We start from the raw sequence: 13,049 nt of genomic DNA on the forward strand, positions 1-13,049 counted from the left end.
AGGTGTGGGCTAAGGATTAGGGTTAGAGTTAGGGTTAGGGGTGTTTTGGTTAGGTTTAGGGTAGGGTTTTATTTAGGGTTAGGGTAAGAATTAGAGTTACGTTTACACTTAAGGTGAAGGTTTTGGGTATGTGTTACGGTTAGGGTTAGGGTTAGAGTTAGGATTAGGGTTTAGGGTTAGGTTTAATTTTATGGTAGGGTTAAAGTTAAGGTTAAGGTTAGGTTGGAGTTAGGGTAGGGTTAGGATTAGGATTAGGTTTAGGGTGAGGTTTAGGGTCAGAGTTATCGTAAGGGTTAGGTGTAGGTTGACTGGTGGGCCAAGGTTAAGGTTAGTGTTAGGTTTAGGGGTAGGGTTAGGGTTAAAGTTAGGGTTAGCTTTAGGTTAGGGATAGGGTGAAGTTTAAGATAGGGTGAGGGTTAGGGTTATGGCTAAGGTTTGGGTTAGTTTTCGGGTTAGTGTTAAGGTTACGTTTAGGGTTAGGGTTAAGTTTATGGGTTGTGTTTAGTTTTAGGGTTAGGGTTAGATTTTAGGTTAGGGTTAAGTTTAGTGTAACAGTTAAGGTTACGGTTTGTGTTAGGCATTGTGGTTGGGGTGAGGTTTAGGTTTAGGGTTAGGGTTAGGGTTGTGTATGCTTAGGATTATGGTTATGGTAAGGTGTTAGGGGTTAGAAGTGTAGTTTAGGGTTAGGGGTGGGTGAGGGTTCTGGTAAAGCATTGTGGTTCTGACCATGGTTAGGTTTGGTTTAGGGTTACGGTTAGCTTTATGATTAGGTTTCAGGTTAGTGTTCGAGTTAGAGTTAACCTTTGGGTTAGGCTTTGGTGTTAGGGGTTAGGGTTTGGGTTAGGGTTAGGGTTATTGTTAGGGCTCAGGGGTTCAGGTTAGTGTTAGGGTTAGGGTTACGGATAGCATTAGGGTTAGGGTTGGGGATACGGTTAGGGGTTAGGGTGAGGGTTACGGTTCGTTTTACAGTTATGGTGAGTGTTCAGGGTAAGTGTTATGGTTATGGTTAGAGTTAGGGTTAGGGTTCGGGTGAAGTTTCAGTTAATAGTGAGGGTTACGCTAAAAGTTAGGGTTAATGTTAGAGTTAGGGTTAAGGTTAGCGTTAGTGTTAGGTTTAGGGTAGGTAAGGTTAGGGTTAAGACTAGGTTTACGGTAAAGGGTTGGGCTGGGTTAGGGTTAGGGTTAGGTTTAGAATTATACTTAGTGCTGAGTTTAGGGTTAGGGTTAGGGTCAGGATTCGAGTTATTGTTTGGTTTAGGTATAGGTAGAGTTAAGGTTAGGTTTAAGTTTAGGTTTAGGGGAAGGGTTAGGTTTACGTCAGCGTTAGGTTTAGGATTAGGGATCGGGTTAGGGTTTGTGAAAGGGTTAGGGGTTCGTCTGAGGGTAAGTGTTAGGTTTACAGTTAAGCTGATGTTTTAGGGTGTTATGGTTAGGGTCATTGTTAGGTTTAGCGTTCGGGCTAGAGTTAGGTGATAGTTTAGGGTTAGGTTTAGTTTTAGGGTTAGGCTTAGGCTTAGGTTTAGGGTGAAGTTTAGGTTAAGGATGAGGGTTATGTTTAGGGTTAGTGTTAGGGTTAGGTGTTTGGGTTAAGGTTAGGGTCAGTTTAGGGTTCGGTTTAGAGTTCGGGTTAGCGTTAGGGTTCGGGTTAGGTGTTTGGGTTAACGTTAAGGTCAGGTTTATGTTTGCGTTTAGGGTTAGTGTTGGGTTCGTTTTAGGGTTAGTGTTTGGGTGAAATTTAAGTGAAGAGTGAGGGTTGAGCTTAGGGTTAGGGGTTAGGGTTAGGGTTAAGGTTCGGGTTAGGGTTAGGTTTATGGTTAGGTTTAGGGTTAGGTTTAGGGTAAGTGTTAGGGTTAAATCATGGTTAGGCTAGGGCATGGTTAAGGTTAGAGATAGGGTGAGGTTAAGGGTTGGGGTTAGGTTTCGATGTTAGGGTGAGGGTTAGTGCTAGGTTTCCATTTAAGTTGAGTTTGTAGGGTAAGTTTTAGGGTTGGATTAGGGTTAGAGTTAGAGTTAGGGTCAGGGTTAGGGTTAAGGTTCGGGTTAGGGTTAGGTTTATGGTTAGGATTTGGGTTACGGTCAGGGTTAGGGGGAGATTTAGTGTTATGTTTAGTTTCAGGGTCAGGGTTAGGGTGCAGTTTAGGTTAAGGATGAGGGTTAGGGTTAGGTTTAGTGTTAGGGTTAGGTGTTTGGGTTAAGGTTAGGGTCAGGTTAGGGTTAGGGTTAGGGTTAGGCTTACTGTTAGGGTTAGGGTTAGGTGTTTGGGTTAATGTTAGAGTCAGGTTTAGGGTTAGGTTTAGAGTTAGGATTAGGATTCGGTTTAAAGTTAGAGTTCGGGATAGGGTGAAGTTTAATTTAAGGGTGAGGGTTGAGCTTAGGGTTTGGGGTAGGGGTTAGGGTTCAGGTTAGGATTAGGTTTAAGGTAAAGGTTAGGTTTAGGGTCAGGTTTAGGGTAAGTGTTAGGATTAAGTCATGTTTAGGTGTAGGGCTAGGATAAGGTTAGAGATAGGGTTAGGTTAAGGGTTGGGTTTAGGTTTAGACGTTAGGGTGTGGGTTAGTGGTAGGTTTCCATTTAAGCTGAGTGTGTAGGGTAATTTTTATGGTTAGGATTAAGGTTAGAGTTAGGGTCAGGGTCAGGGTTAGGGTTAAGTTTAGGGTTAGTTTTATGGTTAGGATTGGGTTAGGTTCATGGTTGGGGGAGATTTAGTGTTATGTTTAGTTTTAGGATAGGGTTAGGGTGAAGTTGATGTTAAGCGTGCGGGTTAGGGTTAGGGCTAGGGGTTATTGTTCAGATTAGTGTCAGGGGTAGGGTTAGGGATAGGTTTAGGGTTTGTTTTAGTTTTGTTTAAGGTTAGGGTTTGAATAAAGTTAGGGTAGGTTTAGGGTTATGGTTAGGTGTGGGCTAAGGATTAGGGTTAGAGTTAGGGTTAGGGGTGTTTTGGTTAGGTTTAGGGTAGGGTTTTATTTAGGGTTAGGGTAAGAATTAGAGTTACGTTTACACTTAAGGTGAAGGTTTTGGGTATGTGTTACGGTTAGGGTTAGGGTTAGAGTTAGGATTAGGGTTTAGGGTTAGGTTTAATTTTATGGTAGGGTTAAAGTTAAGGTTAAGGTTAGGTTGGAGTTAGGGTAGGGTTAGGATTAGGATTAGGTTTAGGGTGAGGTTTAGGGTCAGAGTTATCGTAAGGGTTAGGTGTAGGGTGACTGGTGGGCCAAGGTTAAGGTTAGTGTTAGGTTTAGGGGTAGGGTTAGGGTTAAAGTTAGGGTTAGCTTTAGGTTAGGGATAGGGTGAAGTTTAAGATAGGGTGAGGGTTAGGGTTATGGCTAAGGTTTGGGTTAGTTTTCGGGTTAGTGTTAAGGTTACGTTTAGGGTTAGGGTTAAGTTTATGGGTTGTGTTTAGTTTTAGGGTTAGGGTTAGATTTTAGGTTAGGGTTAAGTTTAGTGTAACAGTTAAGGTTACGGTTTGTGTTAGGCATTGTGGTTGGGGTGAGGTTTAGGTTTAGGTTTAGGGTTAGGGTTGTGTATGCTTAGGATTATGGTTATGGTAAGGTGTTAGGGGTTAGAAGTGTAGTTTAGGGTTAGGGGTGGGTGAGGGTTCTGGTAAAGCATTGTGGTTCTGACCATGGTTAGGTTTGGTTTAGGGTTACGGTTAGCTTTATGATTAGGTTTCAGGTTAGTGTTCGAGTTAGAGTTAACCTTTGGGTTAGGCTTTGGTGTTAGGGGTTAGGGTTTGGGTTAGGGTTAGGGTTATTGTTAGGGCTCAGGGGTTCAGGTTAGTGTTAGGGTTAGGGTTACGGATAGCATTAGGGTTAGGGTTGGGGATACGGTTAGGGGTTAGGGTGAGGGTTACGGTTAGTTTTACAGTTATGGTGAGTGTTCAGGGTAAGTGTTATGGTTATGGTTAGAGTTAGGGTTAGGGTTCGGGTGAAGTTTCAGTTAATAGTGAGGGTTACGCTAAAAGTTAGGGTTAATGTTAGAGTTAGGGTTAAGGTTAGCGTTAGTGTTAGGTTTAGGGTAGGTAAGGTTAGGGTTAAGACTAGGTTTACGGTAAAGGGTTGGGCTGGGTTAGGGTTAGGGTTAGGTTTAGAATTATACTTAGTGCTGAGTTTAGGGTTAGGGTTAGGGTCAGGATTCGAGTTATTGTTTGGTTTAGGTATAGGTAGAGTTAAGGTTAGGTTTAAGTTTAGGTTTAGGGGAAGGATTAGGTTTACGTCAGCGTTAGGTTTAGGATTAGGGATCGGGTTAGGGTTTGTGAAAGGGTTAGGGGTTCGTCTGAGGGTAAGTGTTAGGTTTACAGTTAAGCTGATGTTTTAGGGTGTTATGGTTAGGGTCATTGTTAGGTTTAGCGTTCGGGCTAGAGTTAGGTGATAGTTTAGGGTTAGGTTTAGGTTTAGGGTTAGGCTTAGGCTTAGGTTTAGGGTGAAGTTTAGGTTAAGGATGAGGGTTATGTTTAGGGTTAGTGTTAGGGTTAGGTGTTTGGGTTAAGGTTAGGGTCAGTTTAGGGTTCGGTTTAGAGTTCGGGTTAGCGTTAGGGTTCGGGTTAGGTGTTTGGGTTAACGTTAAGGTCAGGTTTATGTTTGCGTTTAGGGTTAGTGTTGGGTTCGTTTTAGGGTTAGTGTTTGGGTGAAATTTAAGTGAAGAGTGAGGGTTGAGCTTAGGGTTAGGGGTTAGGGTTAGGGTTAAGGTTCGGGTTAGGGTTAGGTTTATGGTTAGGTTTAGGGTTAGGTTTAGGGTAAGTGTTAGGGTTAAATCATGGTTAGGCTAGGGCATGGTTAAGGTTAGAGATAGGGTGAGGTTAAGGGTTGGGGTTAGGTTTCGATGTTAGGGTGAGGGTTAGTGCTAGGTTTCCATTTAAGTTGAGTTTGTAGGGTAAGTTTTAGGGTTGGATTAGGGTTAGAGTTAGAGTTAGGGTCAGGGTTAGGGTTAAGGTTCGGGTTAGGGTTAGGTTTATGGTTAGGATTTGGGTTACGGTCAGGGTTAGGGGGAGATTTAGTGTTATGTTTAGTTTCAGGGTCAGGGTTAGGGTGCAGTTTAGGTTAAGGATGAGGGTTAGGGTTAGGTTTAGTGTTAGGGTTAGGTGTTTGGGTTAAGGTTAGGGTCAGGTTAGGGTTAGGGTTAGGGTTAGGCTTACTGTTAGGGTTAGGGTTAGGTGTTTGGGTTAATGTTAGAGTCAGGTTTAGGGTTAGGTTTAGAGTTAGGATTAGGATTCGGTTTAAAGTTAGAGTTCGGGATAGGGTGAAGTTTAATTTAAGGGTGAGGGTTGAGCTTAGGGTTTGGGGTAGGGGTTAGGGTTCAGGTTAGGATTAGGTTTAAGGTAAAGGTTAGGTTTAGGGTCAGGTTTAGGGTAAGTGTTAGGATTAAGTCATGTTTAGGTGTAGGGCTAGGATAAGGTTAGAGATAGGGTTAGGTTAAGGGTTGGGTTTAGGTTTAGACGTTAGGGTGTGGGTTAGTGGTAGGTTTCCATTTAAGCTGAGTGTGTAGGGTAATTTTTATGGTTAGGATTAAGGTTAGAGTTAGGGTCAGGGTCAGGGTTAGGGTTAAGTTTAGGGTTAGTTTTATGGTTAGGATTGGGTTAGGTTCATGGTTGGGGGAGATTTAGTGTTATGTTTAGTTTTAGGATAGGGTTAGGGTGAAGTTGATGTTAAGCGTGCGGGTTAGGGTTAGGGCTAGGGGTTATTGTTCAGATTAGTGTCAGGGGTAGGGTTAGGGATAGGTTTAGGGTTTGTTTTAGTTTTGTTTAAGGTTAGGGTTTGAATAAAGTTAGGGTAGGTTTAGGGTTATGGTTAGGTCTGGGCTAAGGATTAGGGTTAGAGTTAGGGTTAGGGGTGTTTTGGTTAGGTTTAGGGTAGGGTTTTATTTAGGGTTAGGGTAAGAATTAGAGTTACGTTTACACTTAAGGTGAAGGTTTTGGGTATGTGTTACGGTTAGGGTTAGAGTTAGGATTAGGGTTTAGGGTTAGGTTTAATTTTATGGTAGGGTTAAAGTTAAGGTTAAGATTAGGTTGGAGTTAGGGTAGGGTTAGGATTAGGATTAGGTTTAGGGTGAGGTTTAGGGTCAGAGTTATCGTAAGGGTTAGGTGTAGGGTGACTGGTGGGCCAAGGTTAAGGTTAGTGTTAGGTTTAGGGGTAGGGTTAGGGTTAAAGTTAGGGTTAGCTTTAGGTTAGGGATAGGGTGAAGTTTAAGATAGGGTGAGGGTTAGGGTTATGGCTAAGGTTTGGGTTAGTTTTCGGGTTAGTGTTAAGGTTACGTTTAGGGTTAGGGTTAAGTTTATGGGTTGTGTTTAGTTTTAGGGTTAGGGTTAGATTTTAGGTTAGGGTTAAGTTTAGTGTAACAGTTAAGGTTACGGTTTGTGTTAGGCATTGTGGTTGGGGTGAGGTTTAGGTTTAGGGTTAGGGTTAGGGTTGTGTATGCTTAGGATTATGGTTATGGTAAGGTGTTAGGGGTTAGAAGTGTAGTTTAGGGTTAGGGGTGGGTGAGGGTTCTGGTAAAGCATTGTGGTTCTGACCATGGTTAGGTTTGGTTTAGGGTTACGGTTAGCTTTATGATTAGGTTTCAGGTTAGTGTTCGAGTTAGAGTTAACCTTTGGGTTAGGCTTTGGTGTTAGGGGTTAGGGTTTGGGTTAGGGTTAGGGTTATTGTTAGGGCTCAGGGGTTCAGGTTAGTGTTAGGGTTAGGGTTACGGATAGCATTAGGGTTAGGATTGGGGATACGGTTAGGGGTTAGGGTGAGGGTTACGGTTAGTTTTACAGTTATGGTGAGTGTTCAGGGTAAGTGTTATGGTTATGGTTAGAGTTAGGGTTAGGGTTCGGGTGAAGTTTCAGTTAATAGTGAGGGTTACGCTAAAAGTTAGGGTTAATGTTAGAGTTAGGGTTAAGGTTAGCGTTAGTGTTAGGTTTAGGGTAGGTAAGGTTAGGGTTAAGACTAGGTTTACGGTAAAGGGTTGGGCTGGGTTAGGGTTAGGGTTAGGTTTAGAATTATACTTAGTGCTGAGTTTAGGGTTAGGGTTAGGGTCAGGATTCGAGTTATTGTTTGGTTTAGGTATAGGTAGAGTTAAGGTTAGGTTTAAGTTTAGGTTTAGGGGAAGGGTTAGGTTTACGTCAGCGTTAGGTTTAGGATTAGGGATCGGGTTAGGGTTTGTGAAAGGGTTAGGGGTTCGTCTGAGGGTAAGTGTTAGGTTTACAGTTAAGCTGATGTTTTAGGGTGTTATGGTTAGGGTCATTGTTAGGTTTAGCGTTCGGGCTAGAGTTAGGTGATAGTTTAGGGTTAGGTTTAGTTTTAGGGTTAGGCTTAGGCTTAGGTTTAGGGTGAAGTTTAGGTTAAGGATGAGGGTTATGTTTAGGGTTAGTGTTAGGGTTAGGTGTTTGGGTTAAGGTTAGGGTCAGTTTAGGGTTCGGTTTAGAGTTCGGGTTAGCGTTAGGGTTCGGGTTAGGTGTTTGGGTTAACGTTAAGGTCAGGTTTATGTTTGCGTTTAGGGTTAGTGTTGGGTTCGTTTTAGGGTTAGTGTTTGGGTGAAATTTAAGTGAAGAGTGAGGGTTGAGCTTAGGGTTAGGGGTTAGGGTTAGGGTTAAGGTTCGGGTTAGGGTTAGGTTTATGGTTAGGTTTAGGGTTAGGTTTAGGGTAAGTGTTAGGGTTAAATCATGGTTAGGCTAGGGCATGGTTAAGGTTAGAGATAGGGTGAGGTTAAGGGTTGGGGTTAGGTTTAGATGTTAGGGTGAGGGTTAGTGCTAGGTTTCCATTTAAGTTGAGTTTGTAGGGTAAGTTTTAGGGTTGGATTAGGGTTAGAGTTAGAGTTAGGGTCAGGGTTAGGGTTAAGGTTCGGGTTAGGGTTAGGTTTATGGTTAGGATTTGGGTTACGGTCAGGGTTAGGGGGAAATTTAGTGTTATGTTTAGTTTCAGGGTCAGGGTTAGGGTGCAGTTTAGGTTAAGGATGAGGGTTAGGGTTAGGTTTAGTGTTAGGGTTAGGTGTTTGGGTTAAGGTTAGGGTCAGGTTAGGGTTAGGGTTAGGGTTAGGCTTACTGTTTGTTAGGGTTAGGGTTAGGTGTTTGGGTTAATGTTAGAGTCAGGTTTAGGGTTAGGTTTAGAGTTAGGATTAGGATTCGGTTTAAAGTTAGAGTTCGGGATAGGGTGAAGTTTAATTTAAGGGTGAGGGTTGAGCTTAGGGTTTGGGGTAGGGGTTAGGGTTCAGGTTAGGATTAGGTTTAAGGTAAAGGTTAGGTTTAGGGTCAGGTTTAGGGTAAGTGTTAGGATTAAGTCATGTTTAGGTGTAGGGCTAGGATAAGGTTAGAGATAGGGTTAGGTTAAGGGTTGGGTTTAGGTTTAGATGTTAGGGAGTGGGTTAGTGGTAGGTTTCCATTTAAGCTGAGTGTGTAGGGTAATTTTTATGGTTAGGATTAAGGTTAGAGTTAGGGTCAGAGTCAGGGTTAGGGTTAAGTTTAGGGTTAGTTTTATGGTTAGGATTGGGTTAGGTTCATGGTTGGGGGAGATTTAGTGTTATGTTTAGTTTTAGGATAGGGTTAGGGTGAAATTGATGTTAAGCGTGCGGGTTAGGGTTAGGGCTAGGGGTTATTGTTCAGATTAGTGTCAGGGGTAGGGTTAGGGATAGGTTTAGGGTTTGTTTTAGTTTTGTTTAAGGTTAGGGTTTGAATAAAGTTAGGGTAGGTTTAGGGTTATGGTTAGGTCTGGGCTAAGGATTAGGGTTAGAGTTAGGGTTAGGGGTGTTTTGGTTAGGTTTAGGGTAGGGTTTTATTTAGGGTTAGGGTAAGAATTAGAGTTACGTTTACACTTAAGGTGAAGGTTTTGGGTATGTGTTACGGTTAGGGTTAGGGTTAGAGTTAGGATTAGGGTTTAGGGTTAGGTTTAATTTTATGGTAGGGTTAAAGTTAAGGTTAAGGTTAGGTTGGAGTTAGGGTAGGGTTAGGATTAGGATTAGGTTTAGGGTGAGGTTTAGGGTCAGAGTTATCGTAAGGGTTAGGTGTAGGGTGACTGGTGGGCCAAGGTTAAGGTTAGTGTTAGGTTTAGGGGTAGGGTTAGGGTTAAAGTTAGGGTTAGCTTTAGGTTAGGGATAGGGTGAAGTTTAAGATAGGGTGAGGGTTAGGGTTATGGCTAAGGTTTGGGTTAGTTTTCGGGTTAGTGTTAAGGTTACGTTTAGGGTTAGGGTTAAGTTTATGGGTTGTGTTTAGTTTTAGGGTTAGGGTTAGATTTTAGGTTAGGGTTAAGTTTAGTGTAACAGTTAAGGTTACGGTTTGTGTTAGGCATTGTGGTTGGGGTGAGGTTTAGGTTTAGGGTTAGGGTTAGGGTTGTGTATGCTTAGGATTATGGTTATGGTAAGGTGTTAGGGGTTAGAAGTGTAGTTTAGGGTTAGGGGTGGGTGAGGGTTCTGGTAAAGCATTGTGGTTCTGACCATGGTTAGGTTTGGTTTAGGGTTACGGTTAGCTTTATGATTAGGTTTCAGGTTAGTGTTCGAGTTAGAGTTAACCTTTGGGTTAGGCTTTGGTGTTAGGGGTTAGGGTTTGGGTTAGGGTTAGGGTTATTGTTAGGGCTCAGGGGTTCAGGTTAGTGTTAGGGTTAGGGTTAGGGATAGCATTAGGGTTAGGGTTGGGGATAGGGTTAGGGGTTAGGGTGAGGGTTACGGTTCGTTTTACAGTTATGGTGAGTGTTCAGGGTAAGTGTTATGGTTATGGTTAGAGTTAGGGTTAGGGTTCGGGTGAAGTTTCAGTTAATAGTGAGGGTTACGCTAAAAGTTAGGGTTAATGTTAGAGTTAGGGTTAAGGTTAGCGTTAGTGTTAGGTTTAGGGTAGGTAAGGTTAGGGTTAAGACTAGGTTTACGGTAAAGGGTTGGGCTGGGTTAGGGTTAGGGTTAGGTTTAGAATTATACTTAGTGCTGAGTTTAGGGTTAGGGTTAGGGTCAGGATTCGAGTTATTGTTTGGTTTAGGTATAGGTAGAGTTAAGGTTAGGTTTAAGTTTAGGTTTAGGGGAAGGGTTAGGTTTACGTCAGCGTTAGGTTTAGGATTAGGGATCGGGTTAGGGTTTGTGAAAGGGTTAGGGGTTCGTCTGAGGGTAAGTGTTAGGTTTACAGTTAAGCTGATGTTTTAGGGTGTTATGGTTAGGGTCATTGTTAGGTTTAGCGTTCGGGCTAGAGTTAGGTGATAGTTTAGGGTTAGGTTTAGTTTTAGGGTTAGGCTTAGGCTTAGGTTTAGGGTGAAGTTTAGGTTAAGGATGAGGGTTATGTTTAGGGTTAGTGTTAGGGTTAGGTGTTTGGGTTAAGGTTAGGGTCAGTTTAGGGTTCGGTTTAGAGTTCGGGTTAGCGTTAGGGTTCGGGTTAGGTGTTTGGGTTAACGTTAAGGTCAGGTTTATGTTTGCGTTTAGGGTTAGTGTTGGGTTCGTTTTAGGGTTAGTGTTTGGGTGAAATTTAAGTGAAGAGTGAGGGTTGAGCTTAGGGTTAGGGGTTAGGGTTAGGGTTAAGGTTCGGGTTAGGGTTAGGTTTAGGGTTAGGTTTAGGGTAAGTGTTAGGGTTAAATCATGGTTAGGCTAGGGCATGGTTAAGGTTAGAGATAGGGTGAGGTTAAGGGTTGGGGTTAGGTTTAGATGTTAGGGTGAGGGTTAGTGCTAGGTTTCCATTTAAGTTGAGTTTGTAGGGTAAGTTTTAGGGTTGGATTAGGGTTAGAGTTAGAGTTAGGGTCAGGGTTAGGGTTAAGGTTCGGGTTAGGGTTAGGTTTATGGTTAGGATTTGGGTTACGGTCAGGGTTAGGGGGAGATTTAGTGTTATGTTTAGTTTCAGGGTCAGGGTTAGGGTGCAGTTTAGGTTAAGGATGAGGGTTAGGGTTAGGTTTAGTGTTAGGGTTAGGTGTTTGGGTTAAGGTTAGGGTCAGGTTAGGGTTAGGGTTAGGGTTAGGCTTACTGTTAGGGTTAGGGTTAGGTGTTTGGGTTAATGTTAGAGTCAGGTTTAGGGTTAGGTTTAGAGTTAGGATTAGGATTCGGTTTAAAGTTAGAGTTCGGGATAGGGTGAAGTTTAATTTAAGGGTGAGGGTTGAGCTTAGGGTTTGGGGTAGGGGTTAGGGTTCAGGTTAGGATTAGGTTTAAGGTAAAGGTTAGGTTTAGGGTCAGGTTTAGGGTAAGTGTTAGGATTAAGTCATGTTTAGGTGTAGGGCTAGGATAAGGTTAGAGATAGGGTTAGGTTAAGGGTTGGGTTTAGGTTTAGACGTTAGGGTGTGGGTTAGTGGTAGGTTTCCATTTAAGCTGAGTGTGTAGGGTAATTTTTATGGTTAGGATTAAGGTTAGAGTTAGGGTCAGGGTCAGGGTTAGGGTTAAGTTTAGGGTTAGTTTTATGGTTAGGATTGGGTTAGGTTCATGGTTGGGGGAGATTTAGTGTTATGTTTAGTTTTAGGATAGGGTTAGGGTGAAGTTGATGTTAAGCGTGCGGGTTAGGGTTAGGGCTAGGGGTTATTGTTCAGATTAGTGTCAGGGGTAGGGTTAGGGATAGGTTTAGGGTTTGTTTTAGTTTTGTTTAAGGTTAGGGTTTGAATAAAGTTAGGGTAGGTTTAGGGTTATGGTTAGGTCTGGGCTAAGGATTAGGGTTAGAGTTAGGGTTAGGGGTGTTTTGGTTAGGTTTAGGGTAGGGTTTTATTTAGGGTTAGGGTAAGAATTAGAGTTACGTTTACACTTAAGGTGAAGGTTTTGGGTATGTGTTACGGTTAGGGTTAGAGTTAGGATTAGGGTTTAGGGTTAGGTTTAATTTTATGGTAGGGTTAAAGTTAAGGTTAAGGTTAGGTTGGAGTTAGGGTAGGGTTAGGATTAGGATTAGGTTTAGGGTGAGGTTTAGGGTCAGAGTTATCGTAAGGGTTAGGTGTAGGGTGACTGGTGGGCCAAGGTTAAGGTTAGTGTTAGGTTTAGGGGTAGGGTTAGGGTTAAAGTTAGGGTTAGCTTTAGGTTAGGGATAGGGTGAAGTTTAAGATAGGGTGAGGGTTAGGGTTATGGCTAAGGTTTGGGTTAGTTTTCGGGTTAGTGTTAAGGTTACGTTTAGGGTTAGGGTTAAGTTTATGGGTTGTGTTTAGTTTTAGGGTTAGGGTTAGATTTTAGGTTAGGGTTAAGTTTAGTGTAACAGTTAAGGTTACGGTTTGTGTTAGGCATTGTGGTTGGGGTGAGGTTTAGGTTTAGGGTTAGGGTTAGGGTTGTGTATGCTTAGGATTATGGTTATGGTAAGGTGTTAGGGGTTAGAAGTGTAGTTTAGGGTTAGGGGTGGGTGAGGGTTCTGGTAAAGCATTGTGGTTCTGACCATGGTTAGGTTTGGTTTAGGGTTACGGTTAGCTTTATGATTAGGTTTCAGGTTAGTGTTCGAGTTAGAGTTAACCTTTGGGTTAGGCTTTGGTGTTAGGGGTTAGGGTTTGGGTTAGGGTTAGGGTTATTGTTAGGGCTCAGGGGTTCAGGTTAGTGTTAGGGTTAGGGTTAGGGATAGCATTAGGGTTAGGGTTGGGGATAGGGTTAGGGGTTAGGGTGAGGGTTACGGTTCGTTTTACAGTTATGGTGAGTGTTCAGGGTAAGTGTTATGGTTATGGTTAGAGTTAGGGTTAGGGTTCGGGTGAAGTTTCAGTTAATAGTGAGGGTTACGCTAAAAGTTAGGGTTAATGTTAGAGTTAGGGTTAAGGTTAGCGTTAGTGTTAGGTTTAGGGTAGGTAAGGTTAGGGTTAAGACTAGGTTTACGGTAAAGGGTTGGGCTGGGTTAGGGTTAGGGTTAGGTTTAGAATTATACTTAGTGCTGAGTTTAGGGTTAGGGTTAGGGTCAGGATTCGAGTTATTGTTTGGTTTAGGTATAGGTAGAGTTAAGGTTAGGTTTAAGTTTAGGTTTAGGGGAAGGGTTAGGTTTACGTCAGCGTTAGGTTTAGGATTAGGGATCGGGTTAGGGTTTGTGAAAGGGTTAGGGGTTCGTCTGAGGGTAAGTGTTAGGTTTACAGTTAAGCTGATGTTTTAGGGTGTTATGGTTAGGGTCATTGTTAGGTTTAGCGTTCGGGCTAGAGTTAGGTGATAGTTTAGGGTTAGGTTTAGTTTTAGGGTTAGGCTT

This window comes from Loxodonta africana, chromosome 10 (genome assembly GCF_030014295.1).
Source record: "Loxodonta africana isolate mLoxAfr1 chromosome 10, mLoxAfr1.hap2, whole genome shotgun sequence".
Classification (NCBI taxonomy): Eukaryota; Metazoa; Chordata; class Mammalia; order Proboscidea; family Elephantidae; genus Loxodonta; species Loxodonta africana.